The 23,591-nt window shown below is 45.5% G+C and overlaps 1 protein-coding gene and 2 long non-coding RNA genes across 3 annotated transcripts in view; all 3 read right to left on the bottom strand.

Annotated features, from left to right (window-relative positions):
• The window catches only part of LOC311322623 (uncharacterized protein), a gene marked incomplete at its 3' end in the record, with an annotated part of 312,133 nt that overhangs the window by 60,023 nt on the left and 228,519 nt on the right, over window positions 1-23,591 (bottom strand). The window lies entirely within an intron of this gene.
• On the bottom strand, window positions 875-2,095 carry LOC311322290. The gene is made up of 4 exons (XR_014630926.1): window positions 1,983-2,095; window positions 1,779-1,894; window positions 1,589-1,677; window positions 875-1,079 (listed from the first exon to the last, which is right to left on the bottom strand). It is a non-coding gene; the product is annotated as an uncharacterized lncRNA (long non-coding RNA).
• LOC311322292 lies at window positions 2,232-3,596 on the bottom strand. The gene is made up of 3 exons (XR_014630928.1): window positions 3,481-3,596; window positions 2,413-2,487; window positions 2,232-2,335 (listed from the first exon to the last, which is right to left on the bottom strand). It is a non-coding gene; the product is annotated as an uncharacterized lncRNA (long non-coding RNA).

Below are 23,591 nucleotides of genomic sequence, written 5' to 3'. Positions count from 1 at the left end.
AAGTTATTTACAAAAAAAGTTATTTAAAAAAAAAAAAAAAGGCAGGCTGTGCTCAGATGGGGGGGGGGGGGCTGTGCTCAGATGGGCTGCGGGTGGGCGTCAGATGGGCTTGGGGGGGGGCTGTGCTCAGATGGGCTGCGGGTGGGCGTCAGATGGGCTGGGGGGGAGCTGTGCTCAGATGGGCTGCAGGGGGGCGTCAGATGGGCTGGGGGGCAGCTAGGAAGGGAAGTCTTCCTCATCAGAATGCTGGGCAGTGCTCAGATGGACCGTGCTTGGATGGGCTGTGCTCAGGCGGACTTCTGCAGATACCTAAAGACACAATGAAATGGCCGTAAATACACAACGCACATACATGCACAAAAAAATGGTACACAATCTTTGGAACCATGCAGTGTCACTGGGTAGGAGAAACCAAAAAAAAAGACATCACTTACCCTTCTGCATTTAGCAGGGGCATGTTTCAATGTCTCCTGCAGCTGGGCGGCCACCTCCGCCATCGTAGCCTTTGGCATGGAGACCATCACTGCACCTTTAAGTTATCAAGAAAGGTAATGGTTTCAATTCACATCGGTCATGGAACAAAGACGATGTATTAAAAAATATTCAAAATATGAACCATTTCTTACGTGTTAGAACATTGAAGAGTGTCATACTCTTCAGTGGCTTCTTCCCCTTCTTCCCGTGCACACTGTAGGCGCTCCACACCGCATGTGTGGCTACAGCTGACAGCACCCGCCGGACTGTGTCCACCAAGTCTCTGCCACCAATGGCACCTAGGTATTGTGTCTGCAAAACAAAGACAGTCATTTACTGTACCCTTACCTGCACTGCAAAAATAAGACAAAGTTCCGCCCTGCAGACACTCACCATCTTCCTCTGATGTTCCCGGTCCTTCAACCTGGCCACAGAGACCTGCAGCTCCTCGTCCGTTTGGGCAGGGTTCAGTACATCCAGCACTTCTCCCTGGGCTCCAGACTCCACAGGCCGCGTGCTCTGGGCCAGTTCCCTCACAGTCCGTGCAAGCTCACGGAGTTGCTCCCGCATCTCTGAGAACTGCTGATGTACAGACCTCTGGAAATCTAGATAAACACAGATGTGGCTATAAGTACATTGACATAAAACTAAATGAAACTCAAAATATATCCCTGCATGCAACATGAAGTAGTCCCATACCAGCATCTGCAGAGCAGCATCGATTAGGTAGAGGGGTACATGGAGTCAATGGTGCTGGAGCCGTTTTATTGGGCGACGGCATCACAGACCTAACTGAAAAACAAAAGGGATAAAGGAAAGGGATTAGCAGGAAACTGTATGGTGTTGGCAGCATGCTTTGGCTTCTGGCATTTGAAGGAAAATAAATTAAGACATTAACAGGTAGACATCAAAACACCACAGCAGTACATGCCACTCTTACCTGGTCTGGCTGGGGTGCTATACATGAAGCCTGGGCTCGCATGGTTTTCGCTCACAGGGGATGAGCTCGGAAAATCTGCAAGATGAGTAAATGGTATTCAATCTAAAAAAGCCAATCACAGAGCTAAATAAAGACAAGACAGGTAGACACCACAGCAGTACATGCCACTCTTACCTGGTCTGGCTGGGGTGCTGTATGATCTGGCTGGGGTGCTATACATGGGACTGGGCCCCGCTCGCCCACATGGGACAAGCTTGGAAAATCTGCAAGATGAGTAAAATGGTATTCAAAATAAATAAAAAATAGTCCAACTATCAGTGTGCAGTAGGCATAGACATTTCATTTTTAACACAAACATGCATACCTGGATTGTACAGCACACGTGGATTGTACTGGACCGCTGGCAGAGGCCTTTCAACTCCGGCACCTGGTCTTAGGCCTGCATAGTGGGGACCAATGGCTGCCCGGGGCTTGGAATATCTAGTGGAATATCAGTAAATTAGCTCAGATTACTCGATTTCAAAAGTACTACTCTTTTGGGACTGTTGAATGCACTTTAGTATATTACCTTCGTCACTGGAGTGATAGCATGTGTTGCGCCGTCTCTTTCGAACGTCTTGGCACTCGTCCATTGACGACTGCTGCTCAAAGACTTTTGCCATGAGCCTGGCACCTTCGTAATGATCTGTGTGCATAAAGTACCATAATCAATACATTTCAGACATCCTTTTTTCCTCAGAATAATGAGTCATGATCTTCCCCCCACCCCCATCAGTATTTTTTAATAGCTTAAAATGCAAACAGTACCAGTTGTGGACTTTGGGAAAACCCGGACTCTGTGGAGCGCCCAGCCAGGGTTAGGTTCCACACAGCTCTTTATCCGTTGGCTGACTCATTCATTGGCCAGGAACACATCTGCAACTGTGAGTGAAACCATTAGTAGCCGCTTCCCTGTACAATTGAAAAGTAGCACACCAAACACACAAACATGTTCTTACCCCATCCTTTTTGGAGAGCCAGGATACTGGGACAACCGACAGTGTCCTCCCCCAGAAACTCCACACTGCAATAGTCTGCCCAATAAACAAAAAAATATTAAGTTTATAAACACATAAGGACCCTATGGGAAAGTAGGCAGAGGGGAAGAAGCGACTAAAACAAAAATTCCACAAGTCATTACAGCCGATAAGTAATTAGTGACACGCCACTATTCTATTTTTTTGATTCTCTGCCGGCCCAGGACAGATGCGGTCAATGGCGGTCAATCAGTGTGGGAAACATGAAGTTAGTTTAGGCAGTAGCCACTGCAGTGCACAGATTAAATGTATAAGGCCCGTGAATCATACGTTACTACTCGCAGTTTTAACAGGAACGCCTGTTTTTGACTCGTGTACTCCAACAATACACACCCATACTACTAATGTGGCAAACAAAGCTGCCTCCATCTTTGTTTCGAGCTAACGCTATTGTCCATGGTAACCCGCGGTTACCTCGTGGGTGGCATTGTTCTCAGTCTCCTACTTTCCAGACAAATGGAAAATATATAAAGCATTATCTTGGCTTCGCCTTCACCTTTGCCTATGTAAAATTAGCCTAAGATTCGTGATGTCCTCAGAAAGCCTGACACGAGCGAGCTCCCAATGCGAGTCTCAAATTCAGCAGAGTCAAACAAACAAACAATTCACATGTGCAGCGGCCATTTTAGATTAGAACAGCTCAGACCGTTCGCTTGCTTATTTTTCTGCCAATGTTCGCGGCGAACACAAAGCCAGCAGTAACAGAAAAAATGTTTGCAATAGTTTGTCGGAGTATTTTCAATATTGTCTAAACGTTGGTCAAGTTCGGGCCTTGACTTAGCTAGCTAACACTAGGTAGCGTGCTAGCTAGCACTAGCTAACGTTAGCTAGCTAGCATTGGGCTTCCAATTCCTGAACTTAGTTTAGCGTGCAGGTTATGAGTTACTTCTGTTTACTTAAATTATTACCGGTAAGTAAACAAATAAATAGCTAAACCAACAGTCAAATCAATGTAATTTGATGAGGAAAAAAACCCCGAGGTAAACTTACCAGAGATGAAGTGCGCACCACACTGTTTGTTAGTCCCCAATCTGCTCTCTTTATGGCTTTAAACCACAGCTTTCGGCGGTTCCTCTGAAAAGGGGGACATCTCGAGGGGATGCTGAAGAATCTGAGGCCATCATCTTGTTCTTTTCTGTTTGTACAGTTCACAGCACAGCAGCTTTGAGGCATAATTAGCTACACGAAACGGAGCTGCTGTGGCTAGCGAGTTCGTTCCTCGTTCGCTCGTTCCTTTTTCCCAAAGAGGCTGCGTGCGTGCGCACCCCGCTGTGACGTAGACGGCGAACCCATCTATAGGGAGGGAAAGTGATCTCATCGCCCCCTAGTGGAAGTGTTCCATAATGCCGAGAGAATGAATGGGATTTCTCGACACGTCTTTTGAAAAATGATATCTTGGTCGACACCGAAACGTTAGTTTTAATTAATGAAAAAGCATTAAATTTATAACAAACAGGGAAATATACAATCAATAACATTTCTAAGATGAGTTATTCACCTCAAAATACAGTACAATATGAAGGATATAAGCGAAAATTTAAAAAAAGAACAAAAGACAGGAGCAGTTTGGCAAAGAATCCTGCCTACTTCAACTGTGAACCAAGCAAGCAGTGACGTCACGGGATAGCCCGATTGCAATCCTATTGCTAGCCTAATAGGACTTTAATCCAACGTCACTGCAACGTTATTTAATGACGTTGCAGGGACCCATATTGCCAATGTTTCTGCAACGTTGCAGAAAAGTCTAATTAGACTTAGGAGGGTAAAGTTATTTTCGACCTTAGATGGACGTTGTCACAACATCGCCTGATGGTAACGTTGCAACTTACCTAAGTACAACTTATGTGCAACGTTGCTGCAACCCACTGTGTTAGTAGGGTAGCGATCTGAACCCACCTGAAACGGCCCATTATTACGCTATAAGGCAGTGGAATGCGATACACTGTTGCGTCGCAGAACAATAATGTCTGTGTTCCACGCGGAAAGTGAATGTGTTCTACAGATGATTTGTTTTCAACTAGTATCGGATTATTTCGGACCAAATTGGCGCAGATAACGGTTTCTCTCGCAGAATACTTTAAATAGCTAATCTTACAGGATGGAGCAGCAAGCGGTAAATCACTCTTTTTGCCTTTTGAATGTTTGAGCTAATACTTTTGAACTGTTAGGCGGATAAATGTTTTGACCCAAGAACACTGATAATTATTGTAGCCTAAATTTCGACAAGGCTATTTACTTTTCATGCAAATCTGTGTAAAAGCGGGGGTTTAAAAAAGCCCATTGCAAACCATTATTATACATTTGACAGCGTAGATAACTTCTCATCAACAGCATAGTTGGGGGTGGGACTTTATCATTATTTAGGTTCATTCATAGCCTACTAAAAATATGGTGAATTCAGTTTCCTCAAATATGAGTGGCATTTCAACAGCTGCACATCGCAAACAAGAGTTCTCAATTGTAGCCTGGGAGAAACAGTTGTTTGTGGATAGGCTAACCATAATAACTTGACCACCACAATGTGTACACATCAGTTTATCAATTGATATAGTCAAAGAGTTTAGTTATGATTTAGCTATACATTATACAGTTGTATTTTTTAAGTCTAACCCATAAATGAGCAAACCTCTGTATCTCTCTGTTTCCATTTTCCTCGAACACGTCAGACAGCATTCACACACACATACATACACACACACACATGCATGCACGCACGCATCCCCCCCCCCCCACACACACAGATAGGTCATCCAATTAGTTCAGCATTCTTCTTCTCCCTTAAATTAAGTGTACATTGGTCACAAAGAGAGATGCCTGTACTGCCCCCCACGGGTCTTACAGTGGTGTTACAGGTTGTCCTGGATTAGACATCTTCATAGTGGTATTGGCTGTATTCCATAACACACGTCATAATTATAATGTGCCGTGTTGCCATCAGGAGCTGGAGCCGGGGGTTCTGGGAGATGTAGTCCGCTGGCTGCAGGAGGAGGGGCTGAGCTCTGGGGTCCCTGTGACCGAGCAGCTGTGCTTCCTGTGGCGGTTCTTCCAGGAGAGCCAGGCACGCCTGCTCAGCGTGACCCACAACCTGGACAGCCTGCGCTCACGCCACATAGCAGAGATGAGCGAGGTGAGCCGTCCTCCATCCAGAGATGCCGGCCTGGGCTGGGATGTGACCGTGATTACTGACAGCTGGGGCAGGGGGCCGCAATACACCTTTCCTATTCAGGCAGCAAGTCCCACCTCCCCTAGTTACTGTTGCTATGTCCCACAAGCTTTGCAGCATGCTACCAAGATGTCCACTGAACTGAGATGATTCTCTCAAGGATTCCTGACAATATTGCTGTGTGTTATTTGCCAAATGCCACTATATGGTCTAAGAAAGTTATACAGAAAGGTCTGAACTATTTACCCAAGGAGTTATCTGTGACATTCGGATTTCGGACGGAGCCGGTGACAAGATCAGAGCTGATGCTAGGTGTTAGTGATCTATGAGGAAGGCACAAACTAATGAAACCCCTTATGTGAGAAGTGAAGAGCTTTTTACTCAGAGTAGGTTAGCTAGTGTTACTGCAGCAGACATGACAGTGAAGAGAAAGTCAAAGTGGGTCACAGATTGTAGTTGAGGCTTTCAGGTTACTTTTCTTGCTAGCTAATGTTAGCTCAGTTGTTACAACAACCGGACAACTTCCAATTCATAATTTCCAAGGGTGTTGAATGTAAGTTGCTATATATTGTTTTCCTTCAGCTGATAAACTGATCGGAATGTTTAGGGGACTGTTTTGTTGACTACACGTTTAGCTGACTAGCTAACGTTCGGCTAGACATCTATCCATCTAGAAGATAAGTTATGCCTTCTGTTTACCACAGATGTTACAGAATAAGGTTACATAAACAGTTGGAAGCCTACTAAAGCATATTTTTCGCTTGTTTAACTTTGAGCATACAGCCTTGTGCTTGTTGATGTTGCTCACATTCAGTTGTATGTGGGGCTTTCCACAAGTAATCCACTTTAAACATTTTTCCGACTGTGTTTTAGGCTTTGGAAAATGTATCAGACGAGCTCCCTGTAGTCTCTCTGGATGTGTCCCATCGGCATTGCACAATCCCCAAGAGCATCTAAGAACCATTTTCTTCAAAATAATGGCTAAGATAGCACACAACGCGAGACAAGCTTTGCTTGTGGGACATCATGGCGGCACTATCGCAAGGGGCGCGGCCTTAAGAAATCAGGCAACCTTATTGGTTATTATTCTCTGCATGATTGACAGGCTGGAAAGGTCCATTCAGATTCAACTTGAACAGAAAGTGATTTCAAATGAGTGCATGAATGTAAGTTAGTGACAGTGGGTGAGTGAGTCAGTGAATGAGCGAGCATGCATTTGTGTGTGTGTGTGTGTCTGTCAAACCATAGCTGATTACATTGTGTGTGTATATGTGTGTGTGTGTGTGTGTGTGTTACAGGTGCAGAGGTACCTGGAGCACATCCGCAGCCTGTGTGAGCAGCGGGATGCCGTGGCCCAGGAGGTGGAGAGGGAGAACGAGGAGCTGAGGGCCCAGCTGGACCGCATGATGCTCCTGCAAGGTGGGGCTCAAACACCAGCACAATCAAATACCTACCGCCCACAATCAAATACCTACCGCCCACAATCAAATACCTACCGCCCCCAATCAAATACCTACCGCCCACAATCAAATACCTACCGCCCACAATCAAATACCTACCGCCCACAATCAAATACCTACCGCCCACAATCAAATACCTGACCGCCCACAATCAAATACCTACCGCCCACAATCAAATACCTACCGCCCACAATCAAATACCTACCGCCCACAATCAAATACCTGACCGCCCACAATCAAATACCTGACCACCCACAATCAAATACCTACCGCCCACAATCAAATACCTACCGCCCACAATCAAATACCTGACCGCCCACAATCAAATACCTGACCGCCCACAATCAAATACCTACCGCCCACAATCAAATACCTACCGCCCACAATCAAATACCTACCGCCCACAATCAAATACCTACCGCCCACAATCAAATACCTGACCACCCACAATCAAATACCTGACCGCCCACAATCAAATACCTACCGCCCACAATCAAATACCTACCGCCCACAATCAAATACCTACCGCCCACAATCAAATACCTGACCGCCCACAATCAAATACCTGACCGCCCACAATCAAATACCTACCGCCCACAATCAAATACCTACCGCCCACAATCAAATACCTACCGCCCACAATCAAATACCTACCGCCCACAATCAAATACCTGACCGCCCACAATCAAATACCTGACCGCCCACAATCAAATACCTACCGCCCACAATCAAATACCTACCGCCCACAATCAAATACCTACCGCCCACAATCAAATACCTACCGCCCACAATCAAATACCTGACCGCCCACAATCAAATACCTACCGCCCACAATCAAATACCTGACCACCCACAATCAAATACCTGACCGCCCACAATCAAATACCTAACGCCCACAATCAAATACCTACCGCCCACAATCAAATACCTACCGCCCACAATCAAATACCTACCGCCCACAATCAAATACCTACCGCCCACAATCAAATACCTGACCACCCACAATCAAATACCTGACCGCCCACAATCAAATACCTAACGCCCACAATCAAATACCTACCGCCCACAATCAAATACCTACCGCCCACAATCAAATACCTACCGCCCACAATCAAATACCTACCGCCCACAATCAAATACCTACCGCCCACAATCAAATACCTGACCACCCACAATCAAATACCTGACCGCCCACAATCAAATACCTACCGCCCACAATCAAATACCTACCGCCCACAATCAAATACCTACCGCCCACAATCAAATACCTACCGCCCACAATCAAATACCTACCGCCCACAATCAAATACCTACCGCCCACAATGAAATACCTACCGCCCACAATCAAATACCTACCGCCCACAATCAAATACCTGACCGCCCACAATCAAATACCTGACCGCCCACAATCAAATACCTACCGCCCACAATCAAATACCTACCGCCCACAATCAAATACCTACCGCCCACAATCAAATACCTACCGCCCACAATCAAATACCTGACCGCCCACAATCAAATACCTGACCGCCCACAATCAAATACCTACCGCCCACAATCAAATACCTACCGCCCACAATCAAATACCTACCGCCCACAATCAAATACCTACCGCCCACAATCAAATACCTGACCGCCCACAATCAAATACCTACCGCCCACAATCAAATACCTGACCACCCACAATCAAATACCTGACCGCCCACAATCAAATACCTAACGCCCACAATCAAATACCTACCGCCCACAATCAAATACCTACCGCCCACAATCAAATACCTACCGCCCACAATCAAATACCTACCGCCCACAATCAAATACCTACCGCCCACAATCAAATACCTACCGCCCACAATCAAATACCTACCGCCCACAATCAAATACCTGACCGCCCACAATCAAATACCTGACCGCCCACAATCAAATACCTACCGCCCACAATCAAATACCTACCGCCCACAATCAAATACCTACCGCCCACAATCAAATACCTACCGCCCACAATCAAATACCTACCGCCCACAATCAAATACCTGACCGCCCACAATCAAATACCTACTGCCCACAATCAAATACCTGACCGCCCACAATCAAATACCTACCGCCCACAATCAAATACCTACCGCCCACAATCAAATACCTGACCGCCCACAATCAAATACCTGACCGCCCACAATCAAATACCTACCGCCCACAATCAAATACCTGACTGCCCACAATCAAATACCTACCGCCCACAATCAAATACCTGACCGCCCACAATCAAATATCTACCGCCCACAATCAAATACCTACCGCCCACAATCAAATACCTACCGCCCACAATCAAATACCTGACCACCCACAATCAAATACCTACCGCCCACAATCAAATACCTACCGCCCACAATCAAATACATACCAGCCAGAATCAAATACATACCAGCCAGAATCAAATACCTGACCGCCCACAATCAAATACCTGACCGCCCACAATCAAATACCTTCCGCCCACAATCAAATACCTGACCGCCCACAATCAAATACCTGACCGCCCACAATCAAATACCTACCGCCCACAATCAAATACATACCAGCCAGAATCAAATACCTACCGCCCACAATCAAATACCTACCGCCCACAATCAAATACCTATCGCCCACAATCAAATACCTACCGCCCACAATCAAATACCTGACCGCCCACAATCAAATACCTACTGCCCACAATCAAATACCTGACCGCCCACAATCAAATACCTACCGCCCACAATCAAATACCTACCGCCCACAATCAAATACCTGACCGCCCACAATCAAATACCTGACCGCCCACAATCAAATACCTACCGCCCACAATCAAATACCTGACTGCCCACAATCAAATACCTACCGCCCACAATCAAATACCTGACCGCCCACAATCAAATATCTACCGCCCACAATCAAATACCTACCGCCCACAATCAAATACCTACCGCCCACAATCAAATACCTGACCACCCACAATCAAATACCTACCGCCCACAATCAAATACCTACCGCCCACAATCAAATACATACCAGCCAGAATCAAATACATACCAGCCAGAATCAAATACCTGACTGCCCAGAATCAAATACCTACCAACAGGGCTGAAAATTAACACTTGCCACCGGCCAAATCCAGGTAAAATTTCAATTTTTTTCATCTACAGTCCCCTTGGCAGGTGACTCACTGTGAGCCAAAAAGTTAATTTTCACCCCTGCCTACCAACCAGAATCAAATACCGGAAAGCCCACAATCAAATACCTACCAGCCAGAATCGAATACATACCGACAACAATCAAATACATACCAGCTAAAATCAAATACCTGACTACCCAGAATCAAATAACTCACCACCCAGAATCAAATACCTACCAGCCAGAATGAAATACTTACCATTCAGAATCAAATACCTAGCTGCCAGAATCAAATACATAGCAGCCATGTGCTGTCCGATGAGTGGGCTCCTCTATCTACCCCCCCGGTGTGACTGCAGACTCCCAGATGAGCGCACACACACACACACTTGTACACACACCCACGTGAGCACACACACACACACACACATGTACACACACCCACGTGAGCATACACACACACACAGAAATACACACACCCACGTGAGCACACACACACACACATGTACACACACCCACGTGAGCACACACACACACACACACACACACACACACACACAGAAATACACACACCCACGTGAGCACACACACACACACACACATGTACACACACCCACGTGAGCACACACACACACATACACACACAGAAATACACACAGTCACAAACAGCCATACAGTTGATATTTCCCACAAAGCAGCAGTTTGCATGTGAGTTACTGTAAATGGTAAATGGACTGGACTTATATAGCGCTTTTCCACCTTAGCGGCACTCAAAGCTCTTTACAATGGCCTCTCATTCACCCATTCACACACCAATGGCGGTAGCTGCCATGCAAGGTGCTAACCTGCTCATTGGGAGCAATTATGGGTTAGGTGTCTTGCTCAAGGACACTTCAACATGTGGACAGTCAGAGCTGGGATTCGAACCACTGACCCTTCGATCACTGAACGACCCGCTCTACCAACTGAGCTACAGCCGCCCCACAAAATGTGTAAATGTGTGTGTGTGTGTGTGTGTGTCTGCGTGTTTGCGCATGTGTGTGTGTCTGCGTGTGCGTACATGTGTGTTTCACAGAACCAGAGCTTCAAGGTGCCCAGCAGGAAGTAGAGCAGCTCAGACAGGAAGTGGAGAAGCTGAAAAAATGTGGTGAGTTTTTTCTTGTGTTCATTCTCAGATTCTGATTTTTATTCGTCACATGTACATGTATATGGTGACAAATACATTCTCAATCTGAATCTGGGAATGAAGAAAAATTCTATGGCCTCCGTTATCAATCTTTTCTTCACATCACATTCAGAATAACCAATGATCTTGTCTCTTCTGTCTCTCTCCTCCCGTAGACGTGGTGGAGCTCCGGAAGGCCATGGAGCTGAACGACCGTCTGGACCAGGAGATCCCATCCCTGAGGACCCGCGTGCGCTCCATGGACGCCGAGAGACGCGCCCTCCTCCACACGGTAGGACACCATTTACCAGGGTGCCGTAGACAGAACAACGAATAGCCCTTTCCTCCTTCCCTAGACCTGAGAGGTGTTGGGGTGAGTGTTGGGGTTGGGGCTCTGGAGAGGTGATGGGGCGAGTTTTGGGGTTGGGGGCTCTGGAGAGGTGTTGGGGTTGGGGCTCTGGGGAGGTGTTGGGATGAGGGTTGGGGTTGGGGGCTGTGGAGAGGTGTTGGGGTGAGTGTTGGGGTTGGGGGCTGTGGAGAGGTGTTGGGGTGAGGGTTGGGGTTGGGGCTCTGGAGAGGTGTTGGGGTGAGTGTTGGGGTTGGGGCTCTGGAGAGGTGTTGGGGTGAGGGATGGGGTTGGGGGCTCTGGAAAGGTGTTGGGGTGAGGGTTGGGGTTGGGGCTGTGGAGAGATGTTGGGGTGAGTGCTGGGGTTGGGTGCTCTGGAGAGGTGTTGGGGTGAGTGTTGGGGTTGGGGGCTGTGGAGAGGTGTTGGGGTGAGGGTTGGGGCTGTGGAGAGGTGTTGGGGTGAGTGTTGGGGTTGGGGGCTCTGGAGAGGTGTTGGGGTGAGGGTTGGGGGCTGTGGAGAGGTGTTGGGGTGAGTGTTGGGGTTGGGGGCTCTGGAGAGGTGTTGGGGTGAGTGTTGGGGTTGGGGGCTCTGGAGAGGTGTTGGGGTGAGTGTTGGGGTTGGGGCTCTGGAGAGGTGTTGGGGTGAGGGTTGGGGTTGGGGGCTCTGGAGAGGTGTTGGGGTGAGGGTTGGGGCTCTGGAGAGGTGTTGGGGTGAGTGTTGGGGTTGGGGGCTCTGGAGAGGTGTTGGGGTGAGGGTTGGGTTGGGGGCTCTGGAGAGATGTTGGGGTGAGGGTTGGGGTTGGGGGCTCTGGAGAGGTGTTGGGGTGAGGGTTGGGGTTGGGGGCTCTGGAGAGGTGTTGGGGTTGGGGGCTCTGGAGAGGTGTTGGGGTTGGGGGCTCTGGAGAGGTGTTGGGGTGAGGGTTGGGGTTGGGGGCTGTGGAGAGGTGTTGGGGTGAGTGTTGGGGTTGGGGGCTGTGGAGTATGTTTTTTTTTAATAGGAATCAAGGTTGAATGAATAATCCATCCTTACATATGGATATAAGAATGTGCACAGCAATAATATTTTTGTGGTAGACTATATGTGACTTCAACAATGAATGCAAAAGGTTACACTCACACAATTGCTCATTTAGATAAAACTATGTTTAATCTCAAAATGTATGCTATCAGCTCAACACAGGTCAAATGTCTTCAAACGAATAGCACTCAATAGTCTATGATGCAAATGTTGAATTTTGAAATGCTGTGAATGTCTTGAAAACACAGCCTTATGTTTATGGATGTGAATGCTTATGTACGCTATTGAATGAATGCAAAATTACTAGGGGTGCAGGCTATTCAACCCTCTAGACCGTTTGCATTGGTTCAGGGAATAATATGTTACAATGTTGCACTTGGCACTTGGATCGTTTTTGTTCAACTGGCAATCTGGACAAAGCAAATATATAATATAACTGGGAGTATAATATAGTTATAATTATATAGGAGCATTGGTGTGAGTAAAAAGAACTGTGCTTTATCCCTCTGGAGTCTGCGCCCGCGGTGGTGCGGGCGTCGTACGTTTTTATAGATTTTTCCGCCATATCAACACGCACAGAAATCATATACATAATTTGACACCGTTGTTTTGTGTATAAGGTCTGTTTCGTGTCTTGAGATTTACAGCGTTTATGATTGGTTCCTGAAGGCATCATACGCTGCCTTCTCTGAATCCATTGGTTGGATCTTTCCCCATGGATTCAGCTGTCTATCAGTCTCAGACATAATAAACCAATGACCATCCACATTATTCACCACTTTCTATCAAGAGAGCCCCCCATTGGATACACCTGGGCCATGTGGTTTGCAAACAACTAGGGAGGATGTTTTGAATCCGGCTGGGCTAATGTTACCTGAATGAACTTAGGCTACCGGAGAAGATAAAATGAGCAAACAAACACAAAAACAGGAGATGTGCTGAGGTTTTAGAGGCTATCTTTGAGTCCAGTTCATCAGAAGAGGAGCTTGGGGGATTTGGAGACGTGACAACAATTTGAATCTCGTCGATGATGTACTTTTTTTATTTTTTTATTTGAACATGTATGTTTTTATAGACCTATCAGCGTATCACTTATCACCCAATTTAATTGGTCTCGGTGTAGGTAGGGGAGAGCAGGTTCAAAATTCGCATTTTTTGGTTTGATTCCATCTACAACGAAAATAAGATAAAGATTCCAAATTTTATGACACAACTTGTCCTTCACTATTATCAACTGTAATGTTCGTGCTAGGATATACGAGTTTAACATAAATGTTTGTTTTTATAGGCCCATTGGCGTATCACTTATCACCCAATTGAATTGGTTTCGGTGTAGGTAGGGGAGAGCCGGTTCAAAAGTCATATTTTTTGGTTTGATTCCATCTACAACGAAAATAAGATAGAGATTCCACATTTTATGACACACAACTTGTCCTTCACTATTATCAACTGTAATGTTCGTGTCCTATCTCTGTTTTTTGGGCATGTAATTCTCGTTACTTTCAACAAATGTATTATTAGACATAATATCATACTAATATATAGCCTTCCTGAGCTGCCTGCCTGATGGTCTCAGGGCTAAAGAGACCGCGCGTCGTTTTCCTCACCCTAACTAACCTCCCCAACCCCCACGAAATTCAAATTAGTTTGAGCATACATTGACATGCAAATATGCCGTCTGTCTGCGGGTAGCGAATGTCAAAGGACAGGGAGCAACCTTATATTTCAGCCAACTCTGTGATAAGGTGATGTGTACTTTTTTTTTTTACATTTTATGACACACAACTTGCACATTTTCTTCCCTATTATCAACCATATCATACTGGTCTGTGGCAAATGCTCTAAAAATGCACCACCGATGTGCAGGGAATGCTAACTTTGGCAAATATAACGTTAGCCTACAGAGAGCAAAGGCAACTGGTCCGTGGCGAATGCTCTAAAATGCACCACCGATGTGCAGGGAACGCTAACTTTGGCAAATATAGCCTACAGGGAACAAAGGCCTCTGGTTAGTGCATGTCCATCTTAGCTAGTTTAGCTAGCTAGCTACCCCCGGACCCTAACCCTAACCTTACCCTCACATTAACCTTATCCTAACCCTAACCTTCACCTAACCTGCGATATTTTACCGTTAGCACTCGTTGCTCGGAACTAGCCTTTTTTTTTATCTATTTATTATTATTTTATTTGGTTCCCATTTTTTGTAAACAAGCAAGCACTATGGCGAGTTCCAGGCAACCCGTAACCCGTGTTTTTCCAACCTTCTAGATGTGAAAATGCACTGGAATGGCAGTCAAACAAGATGGCAGCCCACATGGGTACAGCGACAAAGATAACTTTAGGGCAACGTAAAGTAAATTTGTACGTTGTAATCAAAATAATACAAACGATTATGCACTACAATCTGCTATGTGTATATAATGATGCCCAAATATGTTGACAAGAGATAGCTAGTGCCAGCTAGCTAACATTAAGGTAAACCTGAACTTGACCACGCAAATGGCGAAAAGTCGATGATGTCAATAACGTACGATTTCTTAGCATAACGAATTTAGGCATAATGTTTAGCTTGCCAGCTCTGACAGTATAAATCTCAAGTCAGTCGTAATTTACGGGCTCAAAATACTATGTGAAGCGCAACATTATTTAAAAATAAAGTGTCAACTTAATCAGATTATTGTTTGTGTCAATTTATTTTTCAGTACAATACAACTGTGCTCATGTGTCACACTCTTGTTTGTAGCCCTCTGCAACCCCCACCCATACAACAGTATACTACAACTACATAACATTGGTTGGATATTGGTTGGATAGGCTAATAATAGCCTAATAAAAAACTAAGTTTGAGCTAGCTAACGTTACCTACCATTAGCTCAACCGGGACAGTTTCCAGTTAGCGATGAGAGGCAGAGTCCCAAGCCCAGTTGATAGCCTCCATCGTGGGATGAGGGTTGTGCAATTGTTCACAATCCAGTTTCATACACCCAACGTGTAGATGTGGACAAGCAGTTGCAAAAATGATGCGGGGGGCAATATCTCTCGCTAGCTATGCATGACGTATTATATCATTTTAAGAGTTGGCCCCAAAACACAAAAACGTTAATTTGAAGTTAAAAGCAAACAAAAGCTGGGGCCGTCTATAAAGTGGGGCCGTCTCATTCATGACGGCGACAGGCACTAGCCCTGGCAGACTGCATCGAATAGTTATCAAACAAGCTTGGGAACTAACGTTAGCTGGCATAATCCAATAATTCCCCCAAAAGAACCCCTCCACTGCACAAGTGTTTTACCAAACCTAGCTAATAAGCACAAGCTATACAGTGAAAGAGGAAGTGACAGTTTCAGGGGGAAGACAGGGAAGTGATGTCACACAGGGAGGGATTTGTAGTTCTAACAGACTGATCTATGAGAACGAACTACAAAGTTTAGAACAACAGTCATTTAGGAAAACAAAACACTTTGTTGAGACTTGAAATTCATTCACAAACTACATTAAAAAATAATTCTCTGCAACCGTTCAAGTTACAGCGCCCTGCTTTCATGACTTTTCCTAGATATGTGCGTTTTACGTGTCAGTGTTTTTGAAACTTCGAAATCCCACCAGGAAAAGGTAGTTTGGTCATTTTTTTTGTGTATTCTGGCTAAAAGCCGGTCAGCCATCTTTTTTTACCTGACTTTTAGGCTGCAATGCTACTTTCTCCCAGCAGATGTCGCCTAGGTTCATCAATATGTTTTTTTTTAATAGGAATCAAGGTTGAATGAATAATCCATCCTTACATATGGATATAAGAATGTGCACAGCAATAATATTTTTGTGGTAGACTATATGTGACTTCAACAATGAATGCAAAAGGTTACACTCACACAATTGCTCATTTAGATAAAACTGTTTAATCTCAAAATGTATGCTATCAGCTCAACACAGGTCAAATGTCTTCAAACGAATAGCACTCAATAGTCTATGATGCAAATGTTGAATTTTGAAATGCTGTGAATGTCTTGAAAACACAGCCTTATGTTTATGGATGTGAATGCTTATGTACGCTATTGAATGAATGCAAAATTACTAGGGGTGCAGGCTATTCAACCCCCTAGACCGTTTGCATTGGTTCAGGGAATAATATGTTACAATGTTGCACTTGGCACTTGGATCGTTTTTGTTCAACTGGCAATCTGGACAAAGCAAATATATAATATAACTGGGAGTATAATATAGTTATAATTATATAGGAGCATTGGTGTGAGTAAAAAGAACTGTGCTTTATCCCTCTGGAGTCTGCGCCCGCGGTGGCGCGGGCGTCGTACGTTTTTATAGATTTTTCCGCCATATCAACACGCACAGAAATCATATACATAATTTTACACCGTTGTTTTGTGTATAAGGTCTGTTTCGTGTCTTGAGATTTACAGCGTTTATGATTGGTTCCTGAAGGCATCATACGCTGCCTTCTCTGAATCCATTGGTTGGAGCTTTCCCCATGGATTCAGCTGTCTATCAGTCTCAGACATAATAAACCAATGACCATCCACATTATTCACCACTTTCTATCAAGAGAGCCCCCCATTGGATAAACCTGGGCCATGTGGATTGCAAACAACTAGGGAGGATGTTTTGAATCCGGCTGGGCTAACGTTACCTGAATGAACTTAGGCTACCAGAGAAGATAAAATGAGCAAACAAACACAAAAACAGGAGATGTGCTGAGGTTTTAGAGGCTATCTTTGAGTCCAGTTCATCAGAAGAGGAGCTTGGGGGATTTGGAGACGTGACAACAATTTGAATCTCGTCGATGATGTACTTTTTTTATTTTTTTATTTGAACATGTATGTTTTTATAGACCTATCAGCGTATCACTTATCACCCAATTTAATTTGTCTCGGTGTAGGAAGGGGAGAGCAGGTTCAAAATTCGCATTTTTTGGTTTGATTCCATCTACAACGAAAATAAGATAGAGATTCCAAATTTTATGACACAACTTGTCCTTCACTATTATCAACTGTAATGTTCGTGCTAGGATATACGAGTTTAACATAAATGTTTGTTTTTATAGGCCCATTGGCGTATCACTTATCACCCAATTGAATTGGTTTCGGTGTAGGTAGGGGAGAGCCGGTTCAAAAGTCATATTTTTTGGTTTGATTCCATGTACAACGAAAATAAGATAGAGATTCCACATTTTATGACACACAACTTGTCCTTCACTATTATCAACTGTAATGTTCGTGTCCTATCTCTGTTTTTTGGGCATGTAATTCTCGTTACTTTCAACAAATGTATTATTAGACATAATATCATACTAATATATAGCCTTCCTGAGCGGCCTGCCTGATGGTCTCAGGGCTAAAGAGACCGCGCATCGTTTTCCTCACCCTAACTAACCTCCCCAACCCCCACGAAATTCAAATTAGTTTGAGCATACATTGACATGCAAATATGCCGTCTGTCTGCGGTAGCGAATGTCAAAGGACAGGGAGCAACCTTATATTTCAGCCAACTCTGTGATAAGGTGATGTGTACTTTTTTTTTTTACATTTTATGACACACAACTTGCACATTTTCTTCCCTATTATCAACCATATCATACTGGTCTGTGGCAAATGCTCTAAAAATGCACCACCGATGTGCAGGGAATGCTAACTTTGGCAAATATAACGTTAGCCTACAGAGAGCAAAGGCAACTGGTCTGTGGCGAATGCTCTAAAATGCACCACCGATGTGCAGGGAATGCTAACTTTGGCAAATATAGCCTACAGGGAACAAAGGCCTCTGGTTAGTGCATGTCCATCTTAGCTAGTTTAGCTAGCTAGCTACCCCCGGACCCTAACCCTAACCTAACCCTCACATTAACCTTATCCTAGCCCTAACCTTCACCTAACCTGCAATATTTTACCGTTAGCACTCGTTGCTCGGAACTAGCCTTTTTTTTATCTATTTATTATTATTTTATTTGGTTCCCATTTTTTGTAAACAAGCAAGCACTATGGCGAGTTCCAGGCAACCCGTAATCCGTGTTTTTCCAACCTTCTAGATGTGAAAATGCACTGGAATGGCAGTCAAACAAGATGGCAGCCCACATGGGTACAGCGACAAAGATAACTTTAGGGCAACGTAAAGTAAATTTGTACGTTGTAATCAAAATAATACAAACGATTATGCACTACAATCTGCTATGTATATATAATGATGCCCAAATATGTTGACAAGAGATAGCTAGTGCCAGCTAGCTAACATTAAGGTAAACCTGAACTTGACCACGCAAATGGCGAAAAGTCGATGATGTCAATAACGTACGATTTCTTAGCATAACGAATTTAGGCATAATGTTTAGCTTGCCAGCTCTGACAGTGTAAATCTCAAGTCAGTCGTAATTTACGGGCTCAAAATACTATGTGAAGCGCAACATTATTTAAAAATAAAGTGTCAACTTAATCAGATTATTGTTTGTGTCAATTTATTTTTCAGTACAATACAACTGTGCTCATGTGTCACACTCTTGTTTGTAGCCCTCTGCAACCCCCACCCATACAACAGTATACTACAACTACATAACATTGGTTGGATATTGGTTGGATAGGCTAATAATAGCCTAATAAAAAACTACGTTTGAGCTAGCTAACGTTACCTACCATTAGCTCAACCGGGACAGTTTCCAGTTAGCGATGAGAGGCAGAGTCCCAAGCCCAGTTGATAGCCTCCATCGTGGGATGAGGGTTGTGCAATTGTTCACAATCCAGTTTCATACACCCAACGTGTAGATGTGGACAAGCAGTTGCAAAAATGATGCGGGGGGCAATATCTCTCGCTAGCTATGCATGACGTATTATATCATTTTAAGAGTTGGCCCCAAAACACAAAAACGTTAATTTGAAGTTAAAAGCAAACAAAAGCTGGGGCCGTCTATAAAGTGGGGCCGTCTCATTCATGACGGCGACAGGCACTAGCCTGGCAGACTGCATCGAATAGTTATCAAACAAGCTTGGGAACTAACGTTAGCTGGCATAATCCAATAATTCCCCTAAAAGAACCCCTCCACTGCACAAGCGTTTTACCAAACCTAGCTAATAAGCACAAGCTACTGAGTGCAACGTAAGCCCTGCTAACGGAGAGAACGGATTTGGAGGAGATTGTTGCAGCTGGTGCTAAATGAGGCAAAGGAACATGTCAAATAGAATACAACAAACATGCGGAAAATGTATTCAATCACTTCTTCTTATGGCCAGTGTCGATGCAACTATTACTGCCCTCCACAGAATATTGCTATACTTCACGTCTGGATGTAAACAAGCCGGATTGCCAGATTGGTGCTCCAGCCCCAATGAGTGCTCCAAATCCCCCCAATGCGATAAAAACCCTCCCAAATATTATATATTTATTAAGTATAATATATATCTATATATCATAATACATGTTAAGAAAAATGCCTTTCAGCTCAAATTCCGAAAATAAAACTGCAACACAAGCCTACCCCAGCGGCTTAGCCAGAAATCCGACCGGGCCTGAGTAAACATGGAATTCATCCATAAATCCATCTATAAATTGCTGAATAGGTGAATAGTCCTACATCATACTGCGCCAATGTGTTCTTATTTTTCAAGTGTTATCAGTGATATGCTCTCTATTTGATAATAGGGCTTGGGAAAACGTAGTCCCAGACACGACCATCTTATTTCTAGACAGGTATATCTATTTGTAGCCCAAGCCGATACAGCCGCATTTGGTGTCACAAACACACACACGAGCGCAATCTAGCGGCCATTGTGTGTCAATAACAGCCTCCCATTCTAAAGACTGCGGGGGCATTTGACCCAGCCCCCAGCTAAGCTGGTAAGTTTCAAATGCTTGGCGCTGCTAGTGTTAAGGCCAGGTGTGGGCTATGGTGGTCCTTCCTTTTCTGAAGCCATTTTGGTTGTCCCTCAATTGAGGGTCAATGGCATCTCGAATCCAGTTTAGTATCATGCGATTGTACATTTTTGCTATGACACATGTCAGGCTAATGCCACGATAGTTGTCTGGCTTAGACAGATCTCCAGATTTCGGCACCAGGATGATGTTGGAGAGGGACCATAAATCAGGGTTGATGTTTTCTATCAGAGCTTGGTTGCAGATCTCCAATATGATGTTGTCGAGATCACAGTTCTTAGGGACCTCTGGGGGGGATGCCATCCAGCCCAGCACTTTTCCCTTGCTTCAGAGTGGACTTCGCTGTGGCAAACTCCGTAGCTGTAAAGGGGCCATCGTCAATCACAAGATTTGTGAGGACTGCAGGTATTTCTTCCTCAGCTCCTTCCACTGTCGGGTGTGTGCCTAGGAGATCCCGGAAGTGGGTGGACCAGGAGGCCACTCTCTCCTCTGGGCTGCAGCCTGCTAGTTGTCCTTCCCTCGACCTCTTGTGCCCACTCATCTCGTTTATGACCCTCCATGACTCCTTGTACTGTCGTTCGCCATGCACCGCCTCCACCTTCCTCACCTTCTCCATCAGCTCCTCCCCTTTGATCCTGTCGTAGGTGTTGAACAGCTGCTGTTTGGCCTTGTTCAACATCTCCCAACTCTTTGTGGTCCCCTCTTCCTCAAAGCTTCTACTTGCCTCTTCCATCCATGCCTACGCCCTCGACCTCCGGGTGCTTGGATCTGGGGGAGGCTCTAAGTCTCCCCTTTGTCGGCACCCACCTCCTTGCGGCCTCCTTGTTAGCAGCGAGAAACTGCCCATATGTTGTCCGAGGCTTTTCCTCTTCGGCCTGCAGTTGTAAGCGGCTTCTCACCTCCGCCGTGTAGCTGGCCTGGAGGTAGCGGCTTCTTGAAAAGGCCTCCCAGTCGGGCCGAGGCCTCGGCATGTTCTTGGGGACCCTCAGGCTCAGACGCAGCCTCACAGAGACCACACAGTGGTCGGAGCCTACAGAGTCGAACGTACTGTACGACTCTGCGTTGAGGATGGATTTCCTTCTTACTAGTAGGTAGTCCAGCTGACGTAGCATACTGGTAGCTCGGTCCTGGAATGTCCATCTCTTGCCCATTCTCTTATGGAACAAGGTGTTTGCGGCCAGGAGCTTGTGTTCCATGAGCAGAGCAGTTAGATGTTCTCCGCTGCGATTGGTGTTGTTGTGGTATGTGAAGGTTGCATCTTCTGGTCCGAGCCTCGCATTGAAGTCCCCCAGGATTATCAGGAAGTTGTGAGCCGGCACATGGTGGATCACTTTGCTTAGGTCCTCGTAGAACTTCTCCATTTCCTCAACTGGTGCTGCATTGGTGGGAGAGTACACATTCATGACAGTTGTTACTGTGTTCCCCTCGAAGTCAGCGATAAGGATCCTGTCGGTGTGTTGCTGCACCCTACGAAGAGCTTTACGTGCTTGAGGGCTCACCATTAGCCCCACGCCACCTATGGCGGCCTGGGCGTCATTCCGCCATGCAGATGAGGTGATGAACAAACATTCCCCCACTCTGTGGTATACAATTGGCTGGTCAGTGTGCACTCTCCTGTGCTCCTGGACTCCCAGGATCTCCACTCCCCTCTCACCAACACAGTGTGCTAGTTCCTCTAGCCGTGTCTCCTCCCTTACTGTGTTTGCGTTGAAGGTTCTCCTACAGTGCAATAGTGCATTGGACAGTGGGCTGTGGTCAGACTGAACCCTTCCTCTACCCCTACCCCTTCTCATAGATGGGTTGCCTACCATGGATATGAGCCCCATCTGCCCATGCTATTTGCACATAGCTGGGACAGTGGTTGGCAGGAGCCAGGGCGTGTCCACACACGGGTGGGCCTGCGCACCTTGCCTCTGGGGCCCACTGTTGCTCCGAGATCCCCTACAGCTTAGCCTGGGACCGCGAGGTACCCAGTTACCATGTGTGGCTGTGGGAAGGCACTGTAGGAGTCTTGGCGGTGGAGTGGCTTTGTACTGGCAGAAGGAGGCTTACGCACTCAGCTCCTCTTTTCACCCTCAGTGAGGAGGGCTAGCCAGCGGCGGTAGCTGAAAACCGAGGAACAAGCAGAAGTGGCATGCAGCATGCACTAACTACAAGCACTACTACCACAGATCTACTGCACTACGCATCACACAACCCTGCACAGTAATGCACACACACGCATGGGTAGTTACTGTAGCTTACCCTGTTACACATGGCTAAAAAGCAAGCAAACCAAATAAGCATCATTATTGTCAACCTTACCACAATTTAATTTCAGCTCTGAGTGGACCCGTGACCTTGCTGCTGTTCTGGCTGCTCTGCTGTGTGGGGTCTCATCACGGCTCTGGGGACCCTGGCTTCTGCTTTAAGCAGCAGAATTATCAATCTAGATAAGATATTAACATTGTTTATAATGTTAGTGTTGTGTGTAACAGTGATTAATTGGTTTTAAACCAACAGCTAGATGGCGCTGTTGGCTAAGGCCAAGGCAAGAAGTTATTAGAAATGATAACGTTGCCCTCCCTACCCCTACAGTACCACCATAGATAGCTCGCTCATTGATTGTAAGCTAGTTGCTTAAATGTTAAAATAGATCATCTCAACGATGACAACAGCGCCAGCTTGCATATTTTACCAGCATTTGGTCATAAGGCAATGCCGGTCTCAATTTTGGACATTGATGTTGCTTGGCTGGGATAGGTAGCTAGTAGGGAACGTTCTGTGAAAAGCAAGCTAACATTGGCCAAGTCAACACCACAACTTACCGTCATGTCACTGCCACCGGTTTTTCCACATGTTGCTCCTTTCTCCAGACATTTCTTTTTTGTTTGTCCCTGAGCTTTTCAGCACCTTTTCATTTAGGTGCCATGAGTGAACTGAGGCAGCTAGCTACCTCGGCTCG

The sequence above is a fragment of the Borostomias antarcticus genome, assembly GCF_949987555.1.
Source record: "Borostomias antarcticus genome assembly, chromosome: 20".
Classification (NCBI taxonomy): Eukaryota; Metazoa; Chordata; class Actinopteri; order Stomiiformes; family Stomiidae; genus Borostomias; species Borostomias antarcticus.
Note: the sequence above shows the minus strand (reverse complement) of the source record. Positions and strands in the feature narration are given on the sequence as shown.